This window comes from Pyrus communis, chromosome 15, assembly GCF_041283825.1.
Source record: "Pyrus communis isolate YQ-2024b chromosome 15, ASM4128382v1, whole genome shotgun sequence".
Lineage (NCBI taxonomy): Eukaryota > Viridiplantae > Streptophyta > Magnoliopsida > Rosales > Rosaceae > Pyrus > Pyrus communis.
The window spans coordinates 38,478,215-38,487,500 of NC_142579.1; the positions used below are offsets into that span (position 1 = coordinate 38,478,215).

Genomic DNA, 9,286 nt, shown 5'->3' on the forward strand with positions numbered 1-9,286 from the left:
ATTGTAAAACTATCATCTATTATTATTACTATTATTATCATTATTATTTCCACCTCCACTTCCACTTCCACCACCGCAAACCCCAACCGAACTCAGTCTTGTCATACTCATCCTCCTCATGCACTTCATGCACTTTAATTGCCTTTTCCCTCCCTAATTAACCCCATAATCCCTCTTTTCTTAATTTCATAAACAGTTAAGAAACTGCTTAATCATATCTAAAATTTGCCAACACTAGTGAGGGGTTAGTTATACCTAAAGTGATTAAGAGCATTCACCTGTGTCCTTATTGTTGAGGTTTTTGGAAACTATTTTATAATCATTTAGTTTTTAATTTTTAGATGTATTTTTTGTGCTAAAGATAAAAGAAAAGCATATAAGGGAAATGAGGACTAGAGAGAGATGAAGGAAGGTGATGGGAGGGACTAGGGAGTAGAGAGAAATGATGGTTATATGAAACAGAAACTTAAAAAGTGAAAACTTCAAATTGTTTTTAGTTTTGATTATTTTGTGTGTCATTTCATACACATTAATTTCTCTCACATTACCGTCATCCTTCACCCTTTTTCATTCCACATATTTTTCATATATTTTTCGTCCATCTCTAGCATACAAAATAAAAATTAAATGAGGACATGGGAGAGATGAATGGAGGTGATGAGAATGAGTAGCGTGATGTTATATAAAACAGAAACTTGAAAGTGAAAAGACTTTAAAATTCATTTCGGTTTTGTGTTTTTTGTTTTCATTTTGTGTGTCATTCTGTACACATCCCTTCACATTTCTTCTCATCCTTCATTTTTCATTTCTCCTTTTCTCCCATATACATTTTGTCAATCTCTAGCATAAAAAAACACATTTAACCCACACAATATTCTATATTAATTTCTAGCTAAATCATAAATATTTTTCTTTTCTTTTCTTTTTGTGATCAGTTCAATCATTCCAACCCTCCTCCTTATTCCCTCTAAAGCTGTGGATTTTATTTTCTTCACTTTGTTTGTATTGTGGGGACTTTGCCCAGCCTTTCATGGCTTCATTCCACTTTGTATCTCTTTGCCTTCTTTTCACCAGACCTTCGTATGTTAGTGAAAGTATATTTGGGGCTCCAAGTATATATTCTCTCTCACTGTCAAAAGTTATATTCCATCGATCCCATTTCATTCTAAAGTGAACACACGAGCTTTTCTGATCGCCATGCTTCCAGCTTTGAGGGTCTTTCTTTCTTTAATTTCTTTAAGTTTACTTTTTTGTGATCTCTATGTTCGTAATATAAATGTGAAAAAGCAGCGGTAATCAAATAGTTTGCTTGTTTAATTAATCACAATATAAAGAAAGTGATGTTTGAATACAAGCCATTACATTTAGGAGTGAAATTTGATCGATTTGGAATTTTACTTGTTTAGAAAAATGCTGTCACTATCTAGGCTTCTGCTAAAATAGTATGGGATATAATATTGTTTGTATAAAGGATAATTAACGTAGAAAAAAGTCTGGGATATAATATTGTTAAAAATTCTGCAACGCATGACAAATTTAATTTGCCAAATGTGAGTGGACGATTAACCAATTGTCTTGTGTTGATTGACCGGCTACTCACATTTCGCAACTACCCTGCATAATATGTCTAGCATTAGAAAAAAACTAACTATTACAAAAAGTCTCCAAAGAATTCAATTTTCGTTAAAAGAATTCAATTTTCAAAGAAGGTAATAATTAAGGAAGAAAGTAGTAGTAGTAGGGTTTAACAATTAAGCATCATCATCAGATAAACAAGATCTGTTGAAACCAACATGCCCTATCAATACCATATGCCTTATACCCAATGAAATTGAAATCTATAATATAATAATACACAAGAACGAATGTTTTCTAATAGATATTTGCATTCTCCATATCCGCCAAAACCAATGCCTAGTTTTGGTGATTGCAGAAGAAACACTCTGCTTCTTCTAGATCTCCTTCTCCTTCTTTCTTTCTTTCTCCATATTATTCTTGAATGCAATATATGTCAAATAATATATGAGTGCATGCATGACCCCCCATCCCCCACCAAGAAAACAAAAGAAGAAGGAAAGTTATTCTATTTTTTAATTAAGGGAAAGAAAAAGACAATGTCTAATTCGATATAAGTCATCCAAATATAACACTTTACAGTTCAAAGTTCCACAAGCATTAGGCAATTGTCTCATATATTTGTACGTATATTCCATACTTGTTCTTTGGAAGGACGTGAGACAAATTCACCCTTCTGTAAATAAAAGCCAAAATTGAGAGTGTCACATGGACATAGGTTGTTCAATTTTAGTTCAACTTTTAACAACAGTAGCAACTAAGATGCATGGTGGAGTGGTCCTAGAAATAGAAACCCACCTTAACTTCACGTCCTTGTCCATAAGCTCCTCAGATCTCAATTAGAAGCTCTAGTGCTCAAACCTTAATTTATCTTAGCTTTTAGATTATACCTAATGTCTTCATCTTCTTCAATACACCTTGGACTTGATGCATGATTCTTTGCATGTCTCTTTAACTAATGTGCACTAAGTTACGATTTGTACATGTCATCATCTTCTTCAGTACACCCTGGACTTGGATGTCTTCATCTTCCTCAATAACCTTGGACTTTTTTTATTTTTTATAAGAAATAACTACATTTTGTGAATGTCATGACTCGCTTACATTTCCATCCTCTTTATTTTTAAGGAGTGATTTCTGGACATCTATTTTCACCTTTGTACATCACCTTTTAATTCTAGCTATTGGTTTTATTTACTTTGCTCCATCTAATGACTAAATAAAATAGTGTGTGTGTGTGTGTGTGTGTGTATAGAGATATATATATATATATATATGTATGTATGTATATGTACGTAAGAAGAGAAAACGAGGGAGCAGAAATCATGTACCTATTTTTTAACAGTGAAGAATTTGAGATGACCATTAGACATAATATGACAATACGTTAGGTACAACATATTAGTGAAGTTAATATTCCATATTGAATGATTTGCATCAGATCACTTAGAAACTTTATGTCTGACTTGACATGATTGAGCAGCCAAAAAAGGGTTTCGTAGTGGATGATTAGGTGGCAATAATATTTGTATGATTATGAGATTATATGAAATAAGTAAAAAAGGGAGAAAACAAAACAATATCATTTAAAGAAAATTGGCCAAGCAAATTGCAATGCAAGCAGTCCGGATCAACCTAGCAATATGCAAACGATCATGATTTTGTGATGGTTCATAATAATTAATAAATCAATCGATGAGCAATCCACACAAGATCATGAATTATCATATGGATAATATGGAAATAATTCACCGAATTTCGATGAGATGGGGGTTAGGGTTTGCCATTTTTAATTATATCATGCATTATTGGCTGGCATCAGAAAAAAATGCCACTTTAAGCACTTTGCTTTGTGTAAGTAAAATGGACGTGAGACTGTGAGAGAGGTGGGTCTTCCCTGTATATGCATGAAATGATGGTGAGGATGATGGGGGGTCCCATATCAGCTTAATATCATCATCTCACGGAATCCCTTGGATTGAGGAAGAAGTAGCTGATAGTATTAGCAAAATTTTCGTTTGCAGCAGCAGCAGCCTTGAGTCCTGCTGGGACCCTAATTTTTCAAACAACCTTTTCTTTTGTGAACGTTTCATCAGCCATAGTATAAAAAGAAGAGAACAGAGAGAAGAAGAAAAAGGAATGTGATGTGCATGTGATCCAACAGCATCTATGTTCCCCCTTAATTCTTCTAATTCTTCAAAACCACCATTCCAGTCCCCTTCTTATTTGCATGTCTTGTTTTTTTCTTTTCTTTTTTGACATTCGGTGACTCAAACTTTTTTGATTAATCATGTTTAGGTCATGCATAGATTTAGATTGTACTATAACTTATTTAATTTCGGATCCCAGGTCCCATGGTCGGCCATGGTTTTCAAAATAGCACCGATTAAAAAGTATGGTATTAGTGGAATCTTTGGCCCCAATATATATCATATCATGCGTGTAGACCATCGTGATCATCAATAATATTATTGTGATTAACTTGGTGAGCAAGTTTTTAATTAATTAATCAAATTTTAATACATATATGTTGTAGAATATACTTTCAAGTACTCTTCTTTCTTTTGTTTATGACTATTTCATAAAGTTCCTCTCACACGTTTACAGAAGGATCGATTTTTAACGTAGAAGATGAATGAACGTCTTTAACAAAGGAAAGAACGAAAGGGAGAAAAGGAAAAAGAAATAAAAGAAGAAAGGAAAGGAGGGGAGAAAGATAGTGGAGGAAAGACAACTCTTGTTTCTCTCCTTTTAATGTAATTATAAAGTGAGCTAAAATTGGCTTTTTTATTCGTTGAAAAAGAAAATGAAGGCCATGCAAGTCGACGTTTTTTTTTAAAATTATTTGGGATCCCTTTGGACCTTTTGGTTTGAAAATAGATTTCTCCTAGTCTAAGAGAAACTCCTTTTAACATCTTTTTTGAACAATCGTTCAAACTTTTGCATGGAGACTAAATCTACATTGTTGTTCAAAAGTGTGAATTTCTTATACTTAGTATACCCAATTATTTCATATAATTAATTAAGAACCATTTAGATAGATGAAATCTAACAAAAATATTTAGCTTCTCATATGTAATGAGTCATTTCTCTTTGCAAACAATCACAAGCTAACATGTGCGTACAAGCTTTCTTCATTTTGCGCATAAAACTTCTACATATTATTTTTATAAGATATTTTTGCATGTCTCACATTATGATATCCCTATAAGGAAGAATATTCCTTAATTTGTTATTTCATTTGGGATCCTTTTGATATGACTTTCTCATGCACAAGTTAAGAATGGAGAAGACATTAACTCTTACTTCTACTTTGATTCATATCATTCAAAATAAGCAGCAGGTAGAAAGGGATAAAAGTACGTATTGATTAGCAAGTTCTACGTGATTAATTAGGACATGCTTATCAAAGATATCATATATAATTGAAGATAAAAGTACGTATTGAGGCAAGGAATACAGTATTCAAATCAAACCAAATTAATGTGACGATGAAATCATGAGATTCCTTTACCAAATAAAGTCAGTACCACCTAAAGCGGCAACAAGCTTTAGGAAACTATAAAGGGTATACCTTAAAGAAAAGGATAAGAACGATTATTATTGCTCTATCACTAGGGTTTCATACTTAGTGCAACAATATTAAAGAAAAATTTAGAATACAAATCTTACCATATTGGAAAAACCATGCAGTAATTTTTCACAACTTGAGAATTTCACATCTCAGTAGTAAATTATTTCTTCAATATATTTAATTATACTTACAAAGTTCAATAATCATTCACAAATTAGATGAGACTTTTCACATTTTCTGCATGCATTTATGGAAGCAGGTTGCTTCCTGTTGACTGAAGATAAAAGTATGTGATCGATACAGAACAAGAAGCCCAGGAAGCCCAGATTCAAAGATAGGATAGAAAGTCAATATCATACCACCGGACAAAAGTCCGGGTCTAAGAAGCAAAAAACTGGTATATCTTGTCGGATCTTTGATGATCCGAAAAACGCATGCCCATTTGCTCGTGGCATCTGTTATCCCCTCGTGACCTTTATGTTTGTTTCTGTCTTTTATTAGATAAATATACACATGATATAGCCCCCCAGCACCTGCAGGATTCGAAACCTATAGCACTTTGACCCAACTCAATCCATACCATAAGAACCCTATATTAAAGAAAAGAAAACCCTAATATTTAAAAAACACCCTAATTTTCATAAAAATAAAGTTAGCTATATATTTAATAAGGTTTTATTGTGTAAGAGGAGGAAGATGCCAGTAAAAACGACAAAAGAGAGCGCGAGAAGAGAAGAGACAGAAGAAAGAAAATTTTAGCTTTGTCGTGTAGAATACAGATTTTGATTCTTTTTTCCAGTTTAGAAAGAAGGAGAAAGAGTTAGAGTAGTTTCTCACTTTCTCTGATAATATAAAATTTAAAGTACTATTCACATTTAATATATGCAGGGTTTATCCGTATTCGCTCTGTGTTTTAAGTTGTCTCTCCTTGAAATTCTCGTATCGGATAATATAATAAGGCTCATTAAGCAGAAAAATCCTTGTTTTTAAGTACAAATGAATAAATATAGTTCCTTTTTTTGTATGGTATCGGCGGTGGTCATGTGAGAGGAGGTGGGGTTTGGTTTCACTTTCACTGCGTTTTAGAAATTAGAATAGAATCTTCTTGCTCTTCAGCACATAGCTAGAGAGAGAGAGAGAGAGAGAGAGAGAGAGGAGAGATGGGTAGTAGTAGCAGCAGCAGCAGTGCATGTGTGTCGTGTTGGGTGTGATTTTGGTAGTGATGGTGGTGGTGGGCTCGGTATAGGATCATGTCTGAATTGCTGACAACTTGTGAAAAAAATCAGGCTTCGTTTTTCTAGATTTCCATACTATGTGGACCCATCTAACCCCTGTTTCATATGTCTTATATTATTCAAACAAAGGTAAAAAATGCTTCATAATTTACATTTAGCTAGCTCAGTTAATTACTCAATCAACAAATCATGCTTGGATTAATAAGGATTCGTACAGGTCCTCCATAATGTCGAGAGAAACACTTCATTAGGGATTTCCCATGTTACATGCTAAGCTGAGTAACGTTTCAATCACACATTGTTATGTATTGTATAAATAAATACATACATAATGTGTTTTAACTTAACAAATGTGTAGAAAGGTAGATGGATTAATGGAGTTAATTTAACTCAATCAACAAATCATGGTTAGATTAAGTATAGGTCCACCATAGTGCTGAGAAAAACTTCACTAAGACTTTCTTGTTATTCGGGTGCCAACTGATTAAGATGTACATCTCAAAGACAATTAGTTATGTATTGCACGAAATATGTAACTTTTGATGTGTTTTAATTGCATGAAATGTATAAAAAGGTATAGATGGAGTAATGGGGTTAATTTAGTTTGTAAAAATTAATTAACAATAAAATGTAGATGCCTAGATGGGTTGGTGGTATAAGCTAGGTGTGGGTAATGTGTACATGGGTAATATTCCCAAAAATGTGTATGTAACATGAACATGGGAAAAGGGTGGTGGTAATAAATAAATATATATATATATATATATATATGTATATATGCGCAAGGGAAACAAACAAAACAAGAATCACGAGAATGGGATACCTACACAGAAGCTTCAAAATAAAAAGGACTACTGTCTCCATGTCAGCCGCTGAAACGCTGCAGAAACTGCACAGAAGAGTGCAGCAGGTTTAAGATGTGTGTGAGGGCTGAGGACCTGGGAATTAAGAAACGAAGGAGAGAGAGAGAGGGAGAAGGGCCAAGAGAGTATTAGAAGTTCTTTGATCTCATGCTAGAGAAAAACCCCATTTCCCATTTTAATTGAATATCGGGACTTGAAGCTGACACTGTTTCATCTTATTTTCTAATATTAGTTACCTTATTTTTTTCTTTATTTTCTTAAAATAAAAAGCTTATATATAATTAACTTCTACAGTGTGTGCCAGTACACCACATGCAAATATTAATTTTTACCTTGATACATACCAATGTAGGATATTTTTCCTTCTCATAAGTTACGATAATTATGTGTATATACATACATACATATATATATATATATATATATATATTGTGTGTGTGTGTGTGTTTACTGGTGCTGGGCATGCACTTGCCGGTTCTTGTATTTTCATGTTTGATATTTGAAATTTTAGTTAATAAAATGAAAGTTCTTTGTATTTTTTCAATTCTAATGGGTATTTGCCATTCTTGCAAAAAAGAGAGATTACCACATAACCATAAAGAGAGAGAGAGAGAGAGAGAGAGAGAGAGAGAGAGAGAGAGAGAGAGAGAGAGAGAGAGAGAGAGAGAGAGAGAGAGAGAGAGAGAGAGTAGCATGTATGATTTCCCTTGCTTCAGGTACATTTTTAAAATACGACCTTGCTTGAACAAGATCTGTTCTATATATAGGTTGTAACTCTGTATCCTTGATTTCTAAGTAGACAAAACCCTAGTTTGGTGGATGAACCATCATCGTGTAATCAAAGCATGATTAACAGCCCTGTGATCCTTGGATCATTCGAGCAGTAGATGATCGTTCTCAGCCAACAACCAACTGGGTTGGTCACATGGTTGTTTGACAGACACCCTTTCTTCCTGGAAAGTCCTTGTGTTGCATCCCTCCACCTCTTTTGTCCCTTCAGGGACATCTGATAAGAAAAAAGAAAAAAAAAAGTACATTTTAAAACATAAACACTGTAGGTTATAAATTTGTAAATTGGTCTTTTGAACATAAAATTTTCTTCGTTTTAAATATTGATACATAGAGTAATCTTAATTATACATGTCTGTAGCTCGCAATGTTGCGGACATACTCTTTGATAAATGTAAGAAAATACAATGTACAGTCGGACTTTATTCTAGAGTGTTTGCAATGTAATGCGTTTTATATGTCTAAATATTATTCTCACTCACGAGGAGTTTTCTAATAATCTTTTGTTGTGTGAATTTCAAATGAGGAAAGCGCCGAAAAACTTTAAAAGTGAGAAATTATAAGTGGGGAACTGAACTGGGACGGTTTGATGAGTTTAACTTTGTTTTCCAAATAATGAGAATCATAGGCATGATCAAAATAATCAGTTGAGTATCTCTGTGAAATAATTAGCCATCATTTTCCTATTGTTTTCACTTTGCACCTGGAAGGCCTGATTGTGTCCCTACGATCCCTACCCCTCTCTGCTCCTTGCAGTCAGTCTTTCACTTATCATCACAAAATAAAATCCATTCCTTACTTTTATATAATAGGATTCCTTAGTGGCCACTTATTACAATGACTTTCATGCAATCTATCTCAAGCTATACCTTCTTCCAATGGTCACATTACATTGTGACACTTCTAGGTACTACGCAAAATTAAAAAAAAATAAAATGGGAGCATTCATAAATTATTTTTCTTTTCTACAAAAAGGAAAAAATATATATATATATATATATATATATATATATATACATACACATTTACAAACTATAATAATGATCATAACCACACCTGTGAAATTAAAAATAAAAACTTGTCGAGCACAACAATAGGAATAATGTGATTCCAAAAGTAAGTTCCGTTGACTGAACGTCTAATAACAGTTCATCTGCTTCATGAACAAATATCTCTAAAGTTGAGTTAAAGAAACCGGCCAAGTGACGAATATCTTCAATAATCAATTAAATCTCCAAAGGAAAAAACAT

At 33.3% G+C, this 9,286-nt stretch overlaps 1 non-coding gene across 1 annotated transcript; it reads left to right on the forward strand.

Annotated features, from left to right (window-relative positions):
* The first annotated feature begins 7,978 nt into the window (after positions 1-7,978).
* Positions 7,979-8,190, forward strand: LOC137720476 (small nucleolar RNA U3). Its single transcript, XR_011066525.1, has one exon. It is a non-coding gene; the product is annotated as a small nucleolar RNA U3 (small nucleolar RNA).
* Positions 8,191-9,286: the final 1,096 nt, after the last annotated feature.